Source organism: Mesoplodon bidens (assembly GCF_964165515.1).
Source record: "Mesoplodon bidens genome assembly, contig: HAP1_SCAFFOLD_178, whole genome shotgun sequence".
Lineage (NCBI taxonomy): Eukaryota > Metazoa > Chordata > Mammalia > Artiodactyla > Ziphiidae > Mesoplodon > Mesoplodon bidens.
In genome coordinates this window covers 270,273-287,659 of record NW_027671948.1, presented here as the reverse complement: position 1 = coordinate 287,659, position 17,387 = coordinate 270,273, and the positions used below count along the sequence as shown (strand labels likewise).

General features: G+C 37.7%; 2 pseudogenes across 2 annotated transcripts in view; one reads left to right on the top strand and one right to left on the bottom strand.

The window, feature by feature from the left end:
• Window positions 1-17,387, top strand: part of LOC308610764 (centrosomal protein of 78 kDa-like) — a 425,259-nt pseudogene that overhangs the window by 141,949 nt on the left and 265,923 nt on the right. The window lies entirely within an intron of this gene.
• Window positions 1-17,387, bottom strand: part of LOC308610762 (centrosomal protein of 78 kDa-like) — a 28,303-nt pseudogene that overhangs the window by 3,789 nt on the left and 7,127 nt on the right. The window contains exons 5-8 of the transcript in view: window positions 16,711-16,766; window positions 10,855-10,983; window positions 1,659-1,736; window positions 22-188 (exon numbers count right to left, since the gene is read on the bottom strand). The product of the transcript in view is annotated as a centrosomal protein of 78 kDa-like (transcript). The remainder of the gene's footprint in view (window positions 1-21; window positions 189-1,658; window positions 1,737-10,854; window positions 10,984-16,710; window positions 16,767-17,387) is intronic.

Here is a 17,387-nt window from a genome sequence, read left to right as displayed (position 1 = left end):
CATGAAGAGAAATGAACTAACCCAGCATCTTTAAGGAGAACCAGGAAAGCATGGAACTTCTGAAAAGAATTCTCAGTGCTGCCCCAAACACCTTCATCATCCAGGATCATGCTTGTCAAGGAGTGGGCATGAAGGGCTTCAGACAAAGAGAAAGTTGTGTTTCTTAACTGGGCATTTTCATGTTCCAGCTATACAAGAAGACTGAAAACGTCTGACATGATTTTTTCTCATTGTCATCAAAAGTAGTCTTGCCTTGGGCTTCCCTGGTGGCGCAGTGGTTGCGAGTCCGCCTGCCGATGCAGGGGACATGGGTTCGTGCCCCAGTCCGGGAAGATCCCACATGCTGCGTAGCGGCTGGGCCCGTGAGCCATGGCCGCTGAGCCTGTGCGTCCAGAGCCTGTGCTCCGCAACGGGAGAGGCCACAACAGTGAGAGGCTCACATACCGCAAAAAAAAACCCAAAAAACAAAAAACAAACAAACAAAAAGTAGTCTTGCCTAGTTTCAAGGAACAAAACTAAAACACTCAAAATGTAATTAATTTATAATTAATGTAACCCTCCGCCAGTAAAGACAGAGACCATATCACATAATAACCAAAACCCACAGGCACCCAACAAAGTTTCCTATATAACACTTAGGTGGTATATAAATAAACCAAAGTTACTGTTTTATTAATGATCTTTCACAAAAGATCACATTTCTAACTGGTTCAATTCATAATGGAGCCTCATTCCACATTAGAAAATGACCTGCTTTAAGTTTCCCTTAAATTAGAAAGTGAATTATAGAATCTGATTTGAACAAAACATATTACAACTCTGCTGAATGTTAAGAATTAACTTTAGTGAGTAAAATATCTAATGCTTACGTTTAAAAGTCCTAAATCATACCCAACCCAATTTATTAAATGTACGATCACCAATATTTTCTTTGGCTTCTTGCACATATTCACCCCCGTGCACTCTTCCCCTTCCGCTCAGCATCTACGCACTTAAAACCCCCTGTAAGCTCAACTCTCGTATTTCTCAGAAAGGCCGTTAATGTTCATGATGCCCCTTTTGCCTTACATGAGCAGGTGCTCAACATTTATTGAATGAGTGTCTGCCAATCCAATGGATGCACTTTCAAAAAGTCCTCCCTACACTCACCCTGTGATAAATTATATTTAGATAGAACTTTTTAGATTATGCCCTGCTTTCATGCACATTACCTAATGTAATTCTCATAGTGTATATTTTTATCTTTCATTGCATTCTTAGAAGTTTTCCAATATCTTAAATTTATTTAAATGATTCACTTTCCTACTTCATTGCCAGGAGAGTCTCATCATGTCTTTTATGTTACTGTATATACAATACATGCACAGAAAGTGCCTTCTTGAATCAAAGAATCATGAACAGGAAATAAGCTAATGTCATATAAAAGCACACACACACACACACACACATACACACAACGCGCTTTTCACATCTTTAAAAACATGCTTTCTGGAATATAGATCATATGATCACTAAATACCAGTAAATGCAAAAGTCCATATGATACCACCAATTTGCAACATATTACAGTTTTAAAGCTTACAAAATATGTGTATATGGCTTAAAATCAAATCAAAATAAAACCAAAACACTCTCAAAAGCAGATGAAACGTGTTTACCTCACTGACTCGTCTATCAGCCTTCAGTCTTATTACTCTTTCCTCCTTTAACTGCTTTAGGCACTCCTCCAGGGTTTCCTAAACAAACAGAGTCAATATTATAACTAATTCATAGTATAATATCCAAAAGCCTTTCCAGCTATTGGTCTCATCAGGATTTATGGGCAGAGCCAGAAGTGAACTCAGAGTTTAGTCTGCTACTGGTCATATCATACCATGCCAGTGAAATGAATGATCAAAATCTATCCAATTTGCCAAGATTTATTTAAATTCCACTCTTTCCAACATAAATTTGTGGCAGCCCACCATAAAAGGCATATGCATATAACATAGTAAGTCAGAAATAAGAAGTTACGACCAAGAAAGAAAAATTCTATTTTTATTTGTGGGTCTCTTTATAGCAGGAAGTCCTATTAACGAACCTGCTTAGCATACCTGAATTGCATAATTGCAGATTCAAAAGCATATTTTAAAAAAGTAATCACTTTTAAAGCAATTTACAGTCAAGCACTGTTCCTGGAGTTCCCTGGGTATTAAATAATCGAATCATCAAAACCCTAAGAGGGGGCTTCCCTACTGGCACAGTGGTTAAGAATCCGCCTGCCAGTGCAGGGGACACGGGTTCGAGCCCTAGTCCAGGAAGAACCCACATGCCGCAGAGCAACTAAGCCTGTGCATCATGACTACTGAGCCTACGCTCTAGAACCCACGTGCCACAACTCCTGAAGCCTGCGCGCCTAGAGCCTGTGCTCCGCAATAAGAGAAGCCACCGCACCGCAACAAAGAGTAGCCCCCCGCTCGACGCAACTGGAGAAAGCTGGCGAGCAGCAACGAAAACCCAACGCAGCCAAAAATAAATTTATAAAACAACCCTACGAGGAAAGAACGATCACTAACTCCATGTTATTTTACAGATGAGGGAAACAGAGGCAGAGAAGTAGAGTAAGTAGAGCAGCACAGCCAAGGTCACACCACTAAGTAGCAGAGCCACACTGTGGACTCGGGAAGCTGGCTGCCATTCCTGCTCACGGAGGTGGTAGTCTTCCCTTCACCAAGGTCACTGAAATAAAATGAACACTGATAAACTATCTTAGGAGTTTTAGGAACTAAGACACTTCGGTCCTTGAAGTGGGGACACTGCTTGCAATAGGCAGAATTCTGACAGAGCCCCCAAGACTACCACTTACTGAAGTACACAAACCTTCCACTTATCCAATCAAACTCTAAGTGTAGGTGCTGTAGTGAAGGCATTTTGCACATGGAATTAAGGTTCAAAATCAGTTGATCTTTTAAGATAGGGAGATTATTTTAGGTGGATGTGGCCTACTCAGGCACCCCATAAAAAGGACCTGAACTCTTCCTGAATTGAAGTACAAAAGGCACAAGAGGGAGACTCTCCATTGCTGGCTCTGAAGAAGTCCAATGCTGCGGCAGGGAATGCAAGCGAGGCCTCTAGGAGTTGAAACTCTCCCCCGACTGACAGCCAGCAAGGAAATGGGGACCTCTGTCCTGCAACTGCAGAATCTGAATTATGCCAACAAGCCAGAAGAAGCCTGTAGGCATTCTTTCCCAGAGCCTCTGGACGCTAACACAGCCAGACTGACATCTTGATTTCAGCTCTGTGGCCCACACAAACTATGGTGAACATCCAACGTTTGGGGCTCAATATCTTACACTTAAATTTCACGTGCTTTAACACTCTCAGGAGGGAACCCACATGTTTCCGTGTGTATCTGAGCAGGAAGCCCAGTCACGCTGTGCCTGGACTTCTGACCTACAGAACTCTGAGCTAGTCAAACAGGTATTGTTTTCAGTCAGTAAGAGTGTAGTAAAAGAATATTCTACTCAACCTCCAGGTTCGTGAACAAAATAAATGATTGTCATTGTTTTAGGCCACTGTTTTGGGGTGGTTTCTTATGCAGTGATAAACAATCATAATACCTATACTTATGAAAACAGTAAGGTATATTTATACATGTTAACTGCTTTGAACAATCACTTAAAGAATGAGGAACTCTATTACCTGCCATCATTGGGAGAGGAGCTGGTATCACTGTCTGGACAGTAGCTTTTGGTACCTAACAACAATCCTACATCAGGAGTTTACCCTAAGGAAATCAAAGATGTGGGCAAAGATTTATCTACCAACATGATGTCATAAGATTGTTGATAACCAAACCCTAGAAGAAAGCTAAGAGCCTCCGAATTGGGACTGGTTTAAATAAAAACAGCTCATCGTCTGTAGGAATGCGCTATGAAGCCACTAAGAATGACAAGAGGTCTCAACCGGAGTTCATGAATGGGCTTCAGGAGTGCTACATTCAAAATATATCTGTGCGTTTTTCCTGGGAGATGATGCATAAGCTTAATCAAATTCTCTGATGTAGAAGAGTAGTTAGTGACATGGCAAAATATTTCGGATACTTTTTTAAGACAAAAGAGCAGATTAGGTGTGTGTACATGCAGAGGTGGCTTTTATTTCCTTCAAGAAGTTGTTCATTGTTTTCAAACATTTGCTCAATGAACATATATTTTTATATTCAGAACATGTTTAAAAAATTGAGAGTCTAAGAACTTCAAATTCTTTAATGTTTCATTACCAAAGCCAGTCAAGTTTTCAATGGGGAAAAAGGGAAAAAAATTGCAAAATTCCTCTACTTTTAATATAATGGTTTAATCAATCTTCTAAAACTGATTTCAAAGAAATTCTAAACAAATAAACAAACAAACAAAAAACCCTCAGCACGGTCAGAGGAAGGTAGACTAAAATTCCTGACTGGTTCTAAATAGCACATCAAAGTGCAATTACATGCAACAGTTTCTCCCTCTAATGGAGGGAATTAGAACACAGTGTTCAATTTTTGTGAAAAAGTGTACCCTCCTCCTACAAAGTATTCAGAATTCATGTCCCTTACATGGACATATGGAACCAAAAAAGTTAGAAAGTAAAATTGCTTGATATTCTATTACTTAAGTAAGACTAATGATAAGGCTTTGGAATAATTTTCCTTCCTGCCATCTGCTCTCCATTCCACCCTTCTGTACACTGGCTAGGGTGATTTTTCTGGGACAAAGCTCCCATCATATTGGATATCAAATTTTATGTTCAACTTTTCTCCATTTAACATTGAAATCAATCATTTCTCCTATAATCAGGGGATTCATAACCTTGATTTTTTTGTGTGGGCTACAAAATATTCCACTGAGTGGGTTTACTGGTTAACCATTTTACAGATTTAAATTCTTTCCAACTTTTCAGTATTATCAGACAAAATAACCGTTTTTATGCATGAAGGCTTTTTTCCATATTGAGAATAACATTCTTACAATAAATCCATAAAAATGAGTTTGAGATCAAAGCAAATGAACATTTTTAAGGCTCTGAGGTACCTATCTCCAGACTTCTTTCCAAAAGATTTCTGAGATTTTACACTGCCATCAGCGATGTATCACTTGGTATATAACCTCTACTGTAACTGTTGGCTTACTTCCTCACTTAGAGTGCAAGTTATTTGAAGATAGGGGGTGTATTTTATTAAGGTTTATCCCCAGCACCTGTGCCTAGCACAACGTAGACGGTCAATAAATAATTGCTTAATAAGGAGAATCCCTGCCACACACATACATATAAGATGTACGTGTGTGAAAGACAGACTGTGTGTTTTTCTCTAACTGGATAGATGAAAACTTGTCATCTTTAATGTGCAATTTTTTTGCTTATAATTAGTCATTAAATTTCTCTTTTAGATTATATTGTAAATATTCAGATTCTCTGAGGCAAATGGGCCTGGCACTACCCATTAGCTACATAACCTTGGACAAGTTGTATAACTCTAGGCCTCAACTTCCTCATCTATAAAATGGAGATAAGCTCCCATATTACAGAGCTCTTGTGAGAATTACATGAGTTAAAACACATATAAAATTAGAAGAGTGCTTGGTACATAGAATATGTGCAATTAATGCTGAATGAATGAACATGCGAATGCAAACAGTAGTGAAGGGCTTCAAATGAAACGGTCTCATCCCACTCCCACATCCAGCACTCAAGAAGCGACCGATTCTTTATGCAGTTTTTAATTGTAAAATACGATATGTGTACTGAGAAGTGCACAGAACAAAACTGTCAATGTGACAAATAAAAAGAGAATACTTACATAAGCACTACTCGAAGCTGAAAGTATTGATACTTGTCAGCATCGCAAAAACCCCCCATATCCTTTTCTCATCACAAGCTCCTTCCCTCTTCCCGGTTAAACACCAACCTCACTTCTTGACAGTCATTTCCTTTAACCTGCATGCATCCCTAACAAAAGAGTTTAGTTGTGTCAACATCTAACTTTATGTACAGGATCATAGTATATGAAGTCTTTTCTATCTTATTTCTTTCTCTCAACATTGGTTTAAAAAATTCATCCACATTGCTGCCTGTAGCTCTAGTTCATTCAATTTTATTGCTGGATAGTTTTCCCACTGTACAAATACACATCATTTATTTAATTTTTGACTCTTAATGGACATTTGGTTTGTTTTCAGTTTGTGCTAATGCAAGTCATGGACAGGAATCCTGCTGTACCCATTATTCTGGTGCATTTACATAGGGCAGGGGTGAGGGCTGCTGACTACACCTCGTTCCATACTGTGCCAGTGTCACTGCCCTTGTGCAGGGTGACCACATACCCCAAGGCGCCTTGGGGTGTTCCAGTTTATACCTGTTGTCCTGTTGTCTAATGTTACAGCATTAGAGTGCCTCCTTTATATACCTTCAGTTGACGGAGAGGGCTAAATGCTTTCCAAAGTAGTTGTGTCGATTTATACTCCAGTATAAACAGGGTAGAAGATTCCCATAGTACTTCAGGTCTACAATACCTGATACTACCAGACTTTTTATTTATGTATTTGTCAATCTGATTGACATGTAGTTTCCTTGGTTTTGACTCACTTTTCACTTATTACTTCATGAAGTCGTACACTTTTCTGTGTTTACTGGCTGTATGGATTTCCTTTTTTACGAGGTTTACGTCAAATATTGTTATTTTTTATTATTTTATTATTATTATTTACTTTTGGCTGTATTGGGTCTTCGTTGCTGCGTGCAGGTTTTCTCTAGTTGCGGCGAGCGGGGGCTACTCTTCATTGCGGTGGCTTCTCTTGTTATGAAGCACAGGATCTAGGCGCGCAGGCTTCAGTAGTTGTGGCACATGGGCTCAGTAGTTGTGGCTCACGGGCTCTAGAGCACAGGCTCCGTAGTTGTGGTGCATGGGCTTCGCTGCTCCGTGGCATGTGGGATCTTCCCGGACCAGGGCTCGAACCCGTGTCCCTTGCCTTGGGAGGCAGTTTCTTAACCACTGCGCCATCAGGGAGGTCCAACTATTGTTATTTTGAATTCTTCTCCATTTCCAAGTAATACTCTTCCATGACTATTTTCTCACTAAATTGGAGGCATTATCTGTTCACTTTCTAACTTATGTCCACACTGCTCAGTAAAGTTATGTCATGAGGTATTCCACTGCTCATGATCTCTTTGACTTGTAGTGATATACTTAAAAACCTACATTGTTGATCAACTAGAAACTCTCTCAACGTCACGCTTTGTAAAATGAGGACATTCATACCATCTTCCCTTTTTTCTACCTCCTGTCTACCTTCCAAACCTAGCTGTTACGTTGTCAAAGTTGAAATTTATATTCTGTTCTATGTGCAGTTAAGTCTTCTGTTACTTGAGAGTCAGTACGGAGTAAGGTTTAAGAGAACAGGCAGAGAGCCTAAACTCAAAGCCTCGATCCAACCTTAAATTAGGTACAGCCTGGGCAAGTTCCTTCCCTGACTTAGCTTCCTGCTCTCAAAAGTGGGAATGATATTAGCACCAACCTCATAAGGCTATTCAGAGAATTAAATGAGTTAATATATGCAAAAACACTTAGAGCCTAATATATACTAAGTACATACTAGTACACAATACATTTCAGTACATACCAAGTTAATACTCATACATACTAAGTATAGTTTACTTTAGTTATTTGTGATTACATGCAAGTTGACAATAAAAGCTGCAAACCAAGACAGTATTGCCATTATTACAATGAAATTAATATTGCCCACTGCAGATGTACTGTGTCTCTGTGTATAGACTATACCTCGTTCCATACTGTGCCAGTGTCACTGCCCTTTTGCAGGGTGACCACATACCCCAAGCCACCTTGGGCTGTTCCAGTTTATACCTGTTGTCCTGATGTTACAGCATTAGAGTGCCTCCTTACACTGTTGAAGTGTAAGGAGTTTGGACAAGTTCTGGTTTGGACAACCAATTAGATAGGTGGTTATTACCCCTGTGTGTCACTGAAAAGGGGGACATCTATAGTGTCAAGTTAAAGTGGATTCTTCCCTTCCTCACCAATAGTAGGTTAAAAATCAACCATAGTTCAGTGTGCTTCAGCTTTATGTCCGTATAGCCTTTTCTCCTCTGGAGTTCAAGTTCCTTCTCCTCTTCCTCTCCCTCCTCCCTTCCAACAGTGCCTAACACCTAGTAAGTACAATATGCCTCAAGGTGTTTCTAAGCTCTCAATCACACAATCAATAGAAGCCTCTCCACTCTAGACTAGCTGCAATCTGCACTGAATCCCCTATTACCTTCCTTCTTGGTTTATTGCCTCATTTTGCTGGATTATGTCTATAAATAGCTTAAGGTGTAGCACAGGAGGTCAATTTTTCAAATTTCTTTCTGTACAAAATATCTTCTTCAGCCTCCACGTATGACTGATAGTTCGGCTGGATACAAACCCCTAGGGTGAAAATTATGTGCCTGAAAAACTTTGGAGGTATCTTTCTAATGCCTTCCAGGATCCACGGTGCTCATGACAAGTATGATAAAGTCAGATTTTAACCTTTTTTTTTAGGTGACCAGTATTTTTCTCTCTGGAATGGATGTATCCTCTCAGTATTTTATTCTATTTTAATTTAGTTTTTCGGTATTTGAAAGTTTCACAATGAAGGGTGCCTAGGTATGAGTCTATTCTTGCTCATCTTGCATAACTATTTTCAATCTGAGGCCTGATGTCTACTTTCAGCTGTGGGGAATTTTGTTGCCCTTTGACAGTTTCCCTCCATTGTTTTTCTGGGTCTGGACTTTCTAATAGTAACATGTGGGATCTCCCAGATGCAGCCTCTCTAACATATTTCTATCACATTTTCCATTGTGTCTTTCTTTTTTATATACTGAGAAATTTTTTAAATTCCTACTGAATTTATTTCAGCAACCATATTTGCATTTCCAGGAGACCCCTCTTGCTTTCTGACCATTCTCCTTTTCATTAATACCCTAGTCTTATTTTATAGTTGCTAGCTCTTTTTAAACCTCTCTCAGGATACTAATTAGGGTTTTTTCTTAAATTATTCTGTTCCCTAAATTGTCCCTGGTCCTACTAGGATATGTTTGCACTCTTTCCCCCTCTCTCATATTGTAAGCTTTACTCAACTAACAGGCAAATGACAGTTATTTTCTATTTAAGAATGAGCGCAGAAAGCTCCCTGAAGTCAACGATTGATTGGCTTCTTATGCAGGAAGAAGCGGGGAGTAACTGTAACAGGATCTCCCCCAAACACAATTTTCGAGGGTGTAAAAACTCACAGTAGCTGCCCCAGTTCTCACCAGTTTCACTGTTTTCAAAATGAAATCATCTCATTTCAGGAGGGTGAGGGCGGGGCTGGGAGTCCACTCCTCCAAACACATCCCTTCAATGAGCTCCCCTATTGGTCACACTTTTAACTAACTCCACCCTCTCTCCTACATGCGCACCTGAGCATGGGGCTACTTTTTCAGGTGGGGTCAGAATCCTCCTCAGTTGCACGTGGTCCCTGTGCATATTCTAGGTGATGCTTTTCCTCTGTTTTACTGCTTCAGTTTCACACTCTTCCACCTGTCTTCTGTCTTTCAAAACTATGTTGAAATCTCTTGTTTGTTGTGGGCATATATACTTAAACACTTTGATACCATCATTGTAGTGTCTTGTCAAAACAGAGAAGAGCTAAAAGGGTTCTCAGTGTATTCTGAATCTGCTATTCTGTGGTCCCAGTGTTTAAACTTCTTGGACTTCCCCAGTGTCTTTTACTGCTTTTACAAATACAATCTCGTGGTCTATTTGTGAAGGAAATGAATACACCACATCTAAAATAACAAGGAATGCGGGTTAGATGCTCTAGGGTCATGTCATACTCTGCCATTTACTAATAAACCACTTACGTTCTACAAATTGTAGGTGCTCATTTATAAAACGAAAGGGAGTAACTCCACTTGAACTATAGATTTCTCCTACTCTAACATTTCATAATTTTCTAAGTTCTTTTCTTAAAAGTTCTCTATATTATCATTAATTTTAATTAAAAAATAAAAATCTAACTTTCTCTTTTGAAAATCAAAGAGTAATTCCCATAGTCCTACAATAATGGGATAATCAGTTCTGAAACCTGTCAAGTGTCATGTTTCATATGAAGAGAAAGTCATATTAAATAATTTTTAAAAATTAAACATGGACTTTGTAGCACAAAGACAAGGTCCCCCACAAATGGTGTTCCTTTATTTACTAGAAATGTTCAGCTCTGCATTAAAGTTGAAATAAAATAAATATATTAATTTTGAGCTGCAAAAATTTCTTATAAAAATCAATTTTTCTTTTCTGCCCATACAAACAAAAGTATAGAATGACATTAGAGGTCAGGTTTATTTGGTAATAGAATGTAGCTTCTTGATATTTTTGATTTTAGGAAAGGAGAATATCAACATCAAAACGTTTTTCAACTTTACTTTTATTTAAAATGAGGCCATATTTTCCTCTTATAAAAAGAGAGTTCAACTAGAACTGTCCATTTTCTCATCTGTAAAACAAGAGCACTGAATCAGCTGACTGTATTCATTCAGAAGTCAATTTCCTTATGTTATGATCACTAAGCTTCTCCCTAAATCTAATATACTAAGGTTCTAAGGAAAGGAAAATATATTACTAACGACATGTTTTGATTTTAGTTTCTTAGAGTTCAAATGTCCGCCATTCACCTTGGTCTAAGCTTAAGGAACCATTCAAGGGGATACAATGCAGGTGGGAGGAGAAAACAGAACCCTCACACAAGCTGTGCTGTGTTGCAATCAGCCTTCCGTTTGAAAAATAATCTTCACTATAGCTTTAAAGTGATAACTTTGTACCTGCAATGCTTCTTGTTTCAAACGGATTTTCTCTGGCTCTTCCTGAACACGTTCTGAGGAATCATCGACCTCTTCGATTTCTGAGGAGGAAGGACTCTCTACTGTCACAGTCACAGGAAATTCTGATGGACCTGAGTGTCACAAGAAGAAGATAGGAAACCACAGAGTTGTTACACTAAAGTGCAAAGAAAGAAGACAAGATTGTATAAAAGACAACACAAGCCAGATACCAAATATCCAAATATTAGAGGACATTTAACAAAAGTGATCTGAGGTATCATTCTTTATAAATGTCTCTCACTGCTCTTTAGTGTAAAACAGGCAATGACTAAGTAAAAGTACAGTAACTTATTTTTGCTATGTTACTGTACAGACCTCTGTTGTACGTGGTTAGGATTAGTAATGGGAATTGCCCATATTATTTTATTACGTTTCTTTCACAGAAGCCAAGTGAAGATCCAAGGTAAACATTTTTTCTCAGATCAACTTTATACTGCAAATGAAAAATTTATTCTTCACCATCAGACAAAAACAGTCTGGAAGAAAATGTAGTTTTTCAGAGGAAAATACATCAGTAAAGGGACTGATGAATAATCAGGAAGTCAACATATCTAAGCTGTGAATAACAGACATTAGAATTTAAAAAAATAAATCACATACACATACACAACTAAAACTGACCCATCAAAAATTTCATCTTCTCACCACCCTTAAGCCAAAACTAGGGCAACAATTCTCCCAGCAAGCTTCACTGCCACTGCAATGTTGTTCAATAGGACATTTCCAAACATTTAAAAACTGACCTGGCCACAACCCCATAAAAGTCTACAGATCATAAAGAACTGTGCTGGGATTATATAACCACGCAGAAGACAAGTCACTAGGACATCATTTTGACAACAAGCAGCAAACCCTGCAGCATAGGAAAACCCTAACAGGAGAACGAGGTGCACACCCCTCTCTCTGGGAATGCAAGGCCAGGACTGACACCCAAAATGCTCTTCTCTCAACCTCAGCAGTGGTGCCTTTCACAGAGCAACTATGCAGTCTCCCAAGACCACTGGGAAGGAGAATCTGATACTGACAGTATTCGCTTGCCACGAGGCCATAAGCGAGGGAATGTGTGTGGCCTTGGTGAGAGAGCAGAGGTTTGGGAGATGTTGCTTTATATTGGCTTTCAGATCAGGAATTTGTACATATAGCCCGCAAACAACGTTTCTTGAAAACATGTGAATATTCTTGAGTATGACAGCTCCATGTGAGGGGTCAGAAATGGCAGTCAAGTTCGTTTCACTGGGTAACAGCTGATTTGCGGACTGGAAAACAGGCTTCCTTGTTTACAGACATAACCATAAGGCTGCCAGTTGTGCGCCAAATCCACACAACTACACAGTTGCATTGGGAGAGCGACCAAACATGTTTTACATGGATTTATTTCAGAGAGGGAAATGCTTCTTGTAAGGCTCTGTCAGTTTAAAAAGCAAGAAGAATGACCATCCACCTTTCCCAATTCAAGCCCTATATATCATAAATATGATAGCTACACACCACCAACTGATTACATACATCACGAGCTTTGATGAATAGAAAGCCCCTAAAAAGATAGCAACAAAACGAAATTAGATCTTCATGTAAATACATCACCAGTTAAACCCAGTTAATACAACTATTTAGTAGTATGAACAGTATCCATACAGAATTGTGTATAAAAGTAAATAAGCTCAAAACAAGGACCTGGAGGGCTCTGCTACGGAGAAAACAGAACAGAATTCAGCCTACTGGCTTGGTAATAACTCTCTGAACTGCTGAGAGGCCCCTTCAGCTCCTATGTTCAGGATGGTTGAGATTTCAGTCTCACTTCTTTAAATGGTGATATTAATCGTTCTCTAATTTACCCCCCTGTGTGAGGAGGATGGACCTGCGATTAAGTGTCTCAGGAAGAAGACAGGAAACCACAGAGCTGTGAAACTCAAGTGCAAACACTGGAGATTCAACACTAGTTTATGCAACAGCAATTCACATTACCATTTGCAAAAAAGTAGTCGGTTGTCCAGTGGGGATTAGAAACATCCATTTAACATGAGCAACTGAACAGATATTTTACACAGGAACTACTTCAAGTACTATTTAAAGTCAATTCTCTTTGTTTTCTTAAGCAATTGTTAATCCCCAATTTCCTGATTACTACCAAGTAAGTCACCTGAAGATCATCTAGAGCCATCTATTTCACTTAGCAAGCCTAAAGCTATAATTCAACCATTTTATTTACTGTTCTGTGACAAAAATTACTATGAACAGCTATCCCCTGGATAAGAAATCAGCTAATGCTAGTTTGACTCACTAAATCTGATTTACTGAGTTAATAAGCCAGTTGATTCAGAATAGGTCTAATGCATATTTTTCATCCATTCTGCATTAAACTATTTCCCATGCCTAAAATGTCTTTTTTCCCATTCGTACGTATCCAAATTCCTACTTCTGTGCTGTAGGGCTTCGCTCAACTACACCTGCCTTTAATCAAACTTTCCTCACATGCACAATTGGTGATCATTTTAGTCTCCTCAAGACTCCCACGGAGTTACCTCTGTTGTGACACTTGAGAAACAACTTGAAACTCCCAATTACTTTTAATTTTTCTTCCTTAGAGGGCTTATTAGGCAGAAGCCATGTGTGAGTTACCCTTTTTCCTCTACACAAAGCACCAGAGACCACCCACATAATACAAGTTCCAAAATAAAGAACTCTAAATGACTGAAAAAGACAGGGAATGCAAACAGGTTACCTGTTGCTTTTTGCACTTTCTGCAGGACACAATGGCCGGAAACCAGACACTCCAGGTGGTAGCGCTTCAGGAGGGTAACATTCTTTACCAGCAGGGTGTTTCCTTCCTTTACTTACAGGCTTCTTTGCGGCCAAAAGACTACGTTTGACAAAGCATGAAAACAAGGAATCAAGATGCACCAAAGGTCTACACAGCAACTGTCACATGTGCACACGTCGAAAGGAATCAAAAAGGCACTTGACAGTGATGCCAAGCCCATTAAAAAGAGGATCGGTTTTGTACAAAGGTTTTCCATAAGCCAGCATTTTAAAAAAATATAAGTTCTCTACAGTAACAAGTTATTTTAACTAAAACAAAAGTATTGAGATGTGCAGAAATGCAAAAATAAAGTTTAAAAAAAGATCCCAAAGTATGATACATTTTATGTATCATGCAGAAACACTCAAGTTTCCTGAATCGTAGAACACCTTTGGCATTTCTGAGTCTCAAGGACACAGGAACACAGATATACCCATGACTTCTGCCAAACAGAATCTTCAGAAGTAGACCAAAAGTTAAATTTAAGATGAATTTTTCTATGTAAAAACAATACAAGTTATAAGGCTGCAAGTTGCTGAGGGGTAGGTGAGTCAATTTTACCCTCCTATAAGCCTGTCAACCTTCACTGCTCCTTTGATTTCATATAGAAAACACAAAAAAAACCAAATGAAACCCACCGGATGAAAGAGTGAAATGTGGAGACTTACCCTATATTTCAGTAGTAAAGAGGCAAGTATCTTTATAGGAAACATTTGGTTGCAGAAACTAGACCTACGTGTTAATATTTTACTTAGAACAAGCCATATATTAAAATTCACATTTAAATATTTAATTTGAATTTACTGAAAACAAACATCATAGGTTAAAATGGTTATATTTATCCTTCAAAGCTACTGTATTTTATGTTATTTTATTTATTTATTTTAATAGATCTTGATTGGAGTATAATTGCTTCACAATTCTGTTAGTTTCTGTTACACAACAAAGCGAATCAGCCATATGCATAAACATGTCCCCATATCCCACCCTCTTGAGCCTCCCTCCCACCCTCCCTATCCCACCCCTCTAGGTCATCGCAAAGCACCAAGCTGATCTCCCTGTGCTATGCTGCTGCTTTCTACTATATTTTAGCAGCATTAGGATGCAGGGTAAAAGGGAGTGTATGTGGTAATATAGGACAAATATTTCATAGAGTGTAGCTTATTGATAATCACCACACGATCCTGTGTGATTTACATGCCTCTTAAAAATATATAGGAGCTCAGTTCATTTTGTGATATTTTATTGTGTTTTTTAACTTCATTGCCATCAAAAAAAATGTTTGTATGCATATGGTTTGTATGTGTATACCCTTCCTTTACTTTCAGAAACTAATGCAAATACATTTGTATTAAAATTTTTTTTAATTACACTTTTCTTGTTAGGAGATTTAAAAATTTCTAATAAAAGTTCCCATCTTTTATTAGGCATATATAAGTACAATATAAATGTGACACAATTCACACCATTATTTCACTCCTATACTCACCTGGATCTAGGTATATACCCAGATACTGATTTGGCTTACCTCTATGTCTCCAAATAACTGAGGCAAATACAAAAAAAAGCCCAAGAAATAAAATTACTCTTAAAAGAGCTCAATGAGCTTGTATACTTCAGTTACATTTCCACTTTGTTTAATCATGCTAACTAAAAAAAAAAAGTTTAACTGTTCTCATTCCATGATGCCCTATTATTCTGTACTAATTTTACAGAATTCCTAATATGTTTTACATATACATGTTTTATTTATATAGATTTCCATTTCTAATATCATAGCAAAAGTCAATGTAGCTATTTTAAGAATGCTTTACATATGATATAAATTTTTAATAATAATATCTAATGAGTGTGATATCACAAATCTTAACTTCTTTGAATGTACTATTTGATTATTAAAATATCACTCTCTTGAAATAACAATGGGCAGACGATCATAAGCTTTTTTTTGACTTCATAAACACTCTTAACAACTTATTTAATATACTATTGTCCAAGCAAGTTGATTAATAGAGAATCAAAAACATACAACTTTAAGTAGAAAAAAAAAAAGCTGTATTTATGAAGATGTTTACAATAGTTTATTTGAGGTTATTTCCAATTTTTCACCAATTTAAAAAATTAACCTACTCAATGAAACCTTGTGAATGCAATGGTAAAAAGTATAACTATGAATCACAGAATTTAAATTTAGTATGAAAAGATAAGAATGGCAAATTATATTGAAGCTATGTGGAATTATGTTTATAGACAGCAGGAAAGAGAAAATAAAAATGTAAATATTGCTTGATAGGATAATGGGATTAGAGGTGGTCTTTTAAATTTTTCATTTTTATGCTAATACAATACCGTTATAAAACCCAAAAACCTTCAAACAACACATTTTTTTAAAATTGTGGTAAATGACACAAAACAGAAAATTTATAATTTTAACCATTTTAAAGTGGACCGTTCAGTGATATGAAGTCAACAAAGTTTTAAAACTTTCAGAGGGCACCTGAATAAAAGATGTGTTGTCCACTGGTGATTTTAATGTATCTGGTATATAACTAAAGTCACCACAAAACTCTTTCTGGGAAATTGGCAGATCATAAACATAAAAAATTTATTTTGCTTTTTATTAAACCTTATTGTTTTGCTGTTTCAAAATTCAAATTTACTCACAAGAAAGAGTCAGTTTCATGTTAGATTTGGTTTCACAAATGCTGCTCCTACTATTCATTCTTATCACCAAAAAAAAAAAGACTATTTGTGACTAACGATAATATGTTACAGAAAATAAAAAGTTAAAAGGTTTTCAATGTGCATATCTGGGAACCTAAATTAAAGCATCACACAACATTTTCAAAAACAGAAAAGCCATTTGATTTGACTAAAATCTTAGTTTTAAGATGGCAGAAAGTACCTTGATAATTTTCTTTTAAGAAAGAAAGAAAACCAAGCCATTAAAGAGAAATTCTTCCGAAAGAACTGAAACATGTTATATACCTCTGACTTGGCACTCCTTCCATCTGGAGAACTTTTTTGGTAACTGTTTTCATCACAGAATGATCTAAAGTAAAATGAATTGAAATTAGAGTAATTATTTTCCAATGAGTGGCTATTTCCATTTAAAACCCAAAGCCAACTAATTATTGCTTTACCCATACATTTAAATATGAAATCTACATTATATAATTATACACTTATTTCCCCCTTTGTGTATTCTAATTTCGTCCTCAGAAACCTAAGATGCCATCTTGCAGACTGCCCACAGTGGCTACTATTTTGGCAGCAGCAAAGGTCAACTTGAAACATTTTGCATCTAAAGTGGCTTTGGATACCTTTGGATACAAAGTACAGTCTGAGCACCGTCCAGACACTTAGATACCTAAAGAGCATCTAAGATATCAAACCAGGGCATCCAAGATAACAAACCAAGTCCTGATATTCCCTCAAAAGCTGCTCCTCCCATCCGCCCCCTTCTTCTAAGGGATACTACCGAGTTGCACACATAATCATCAACGACTTGTCTCCTTGTTACTATTTCCTTCATACCTCACATCTATCTGCAGGTCTTGAGAGCTACACCCTCAAAACACAACCTGAATTCAACCACTTTTCACTTGCTGCAAACTTCCAACCTAACCTAGGCCATAAACATCTCTTATTTGGAGCACTGTGATAGTCTCCT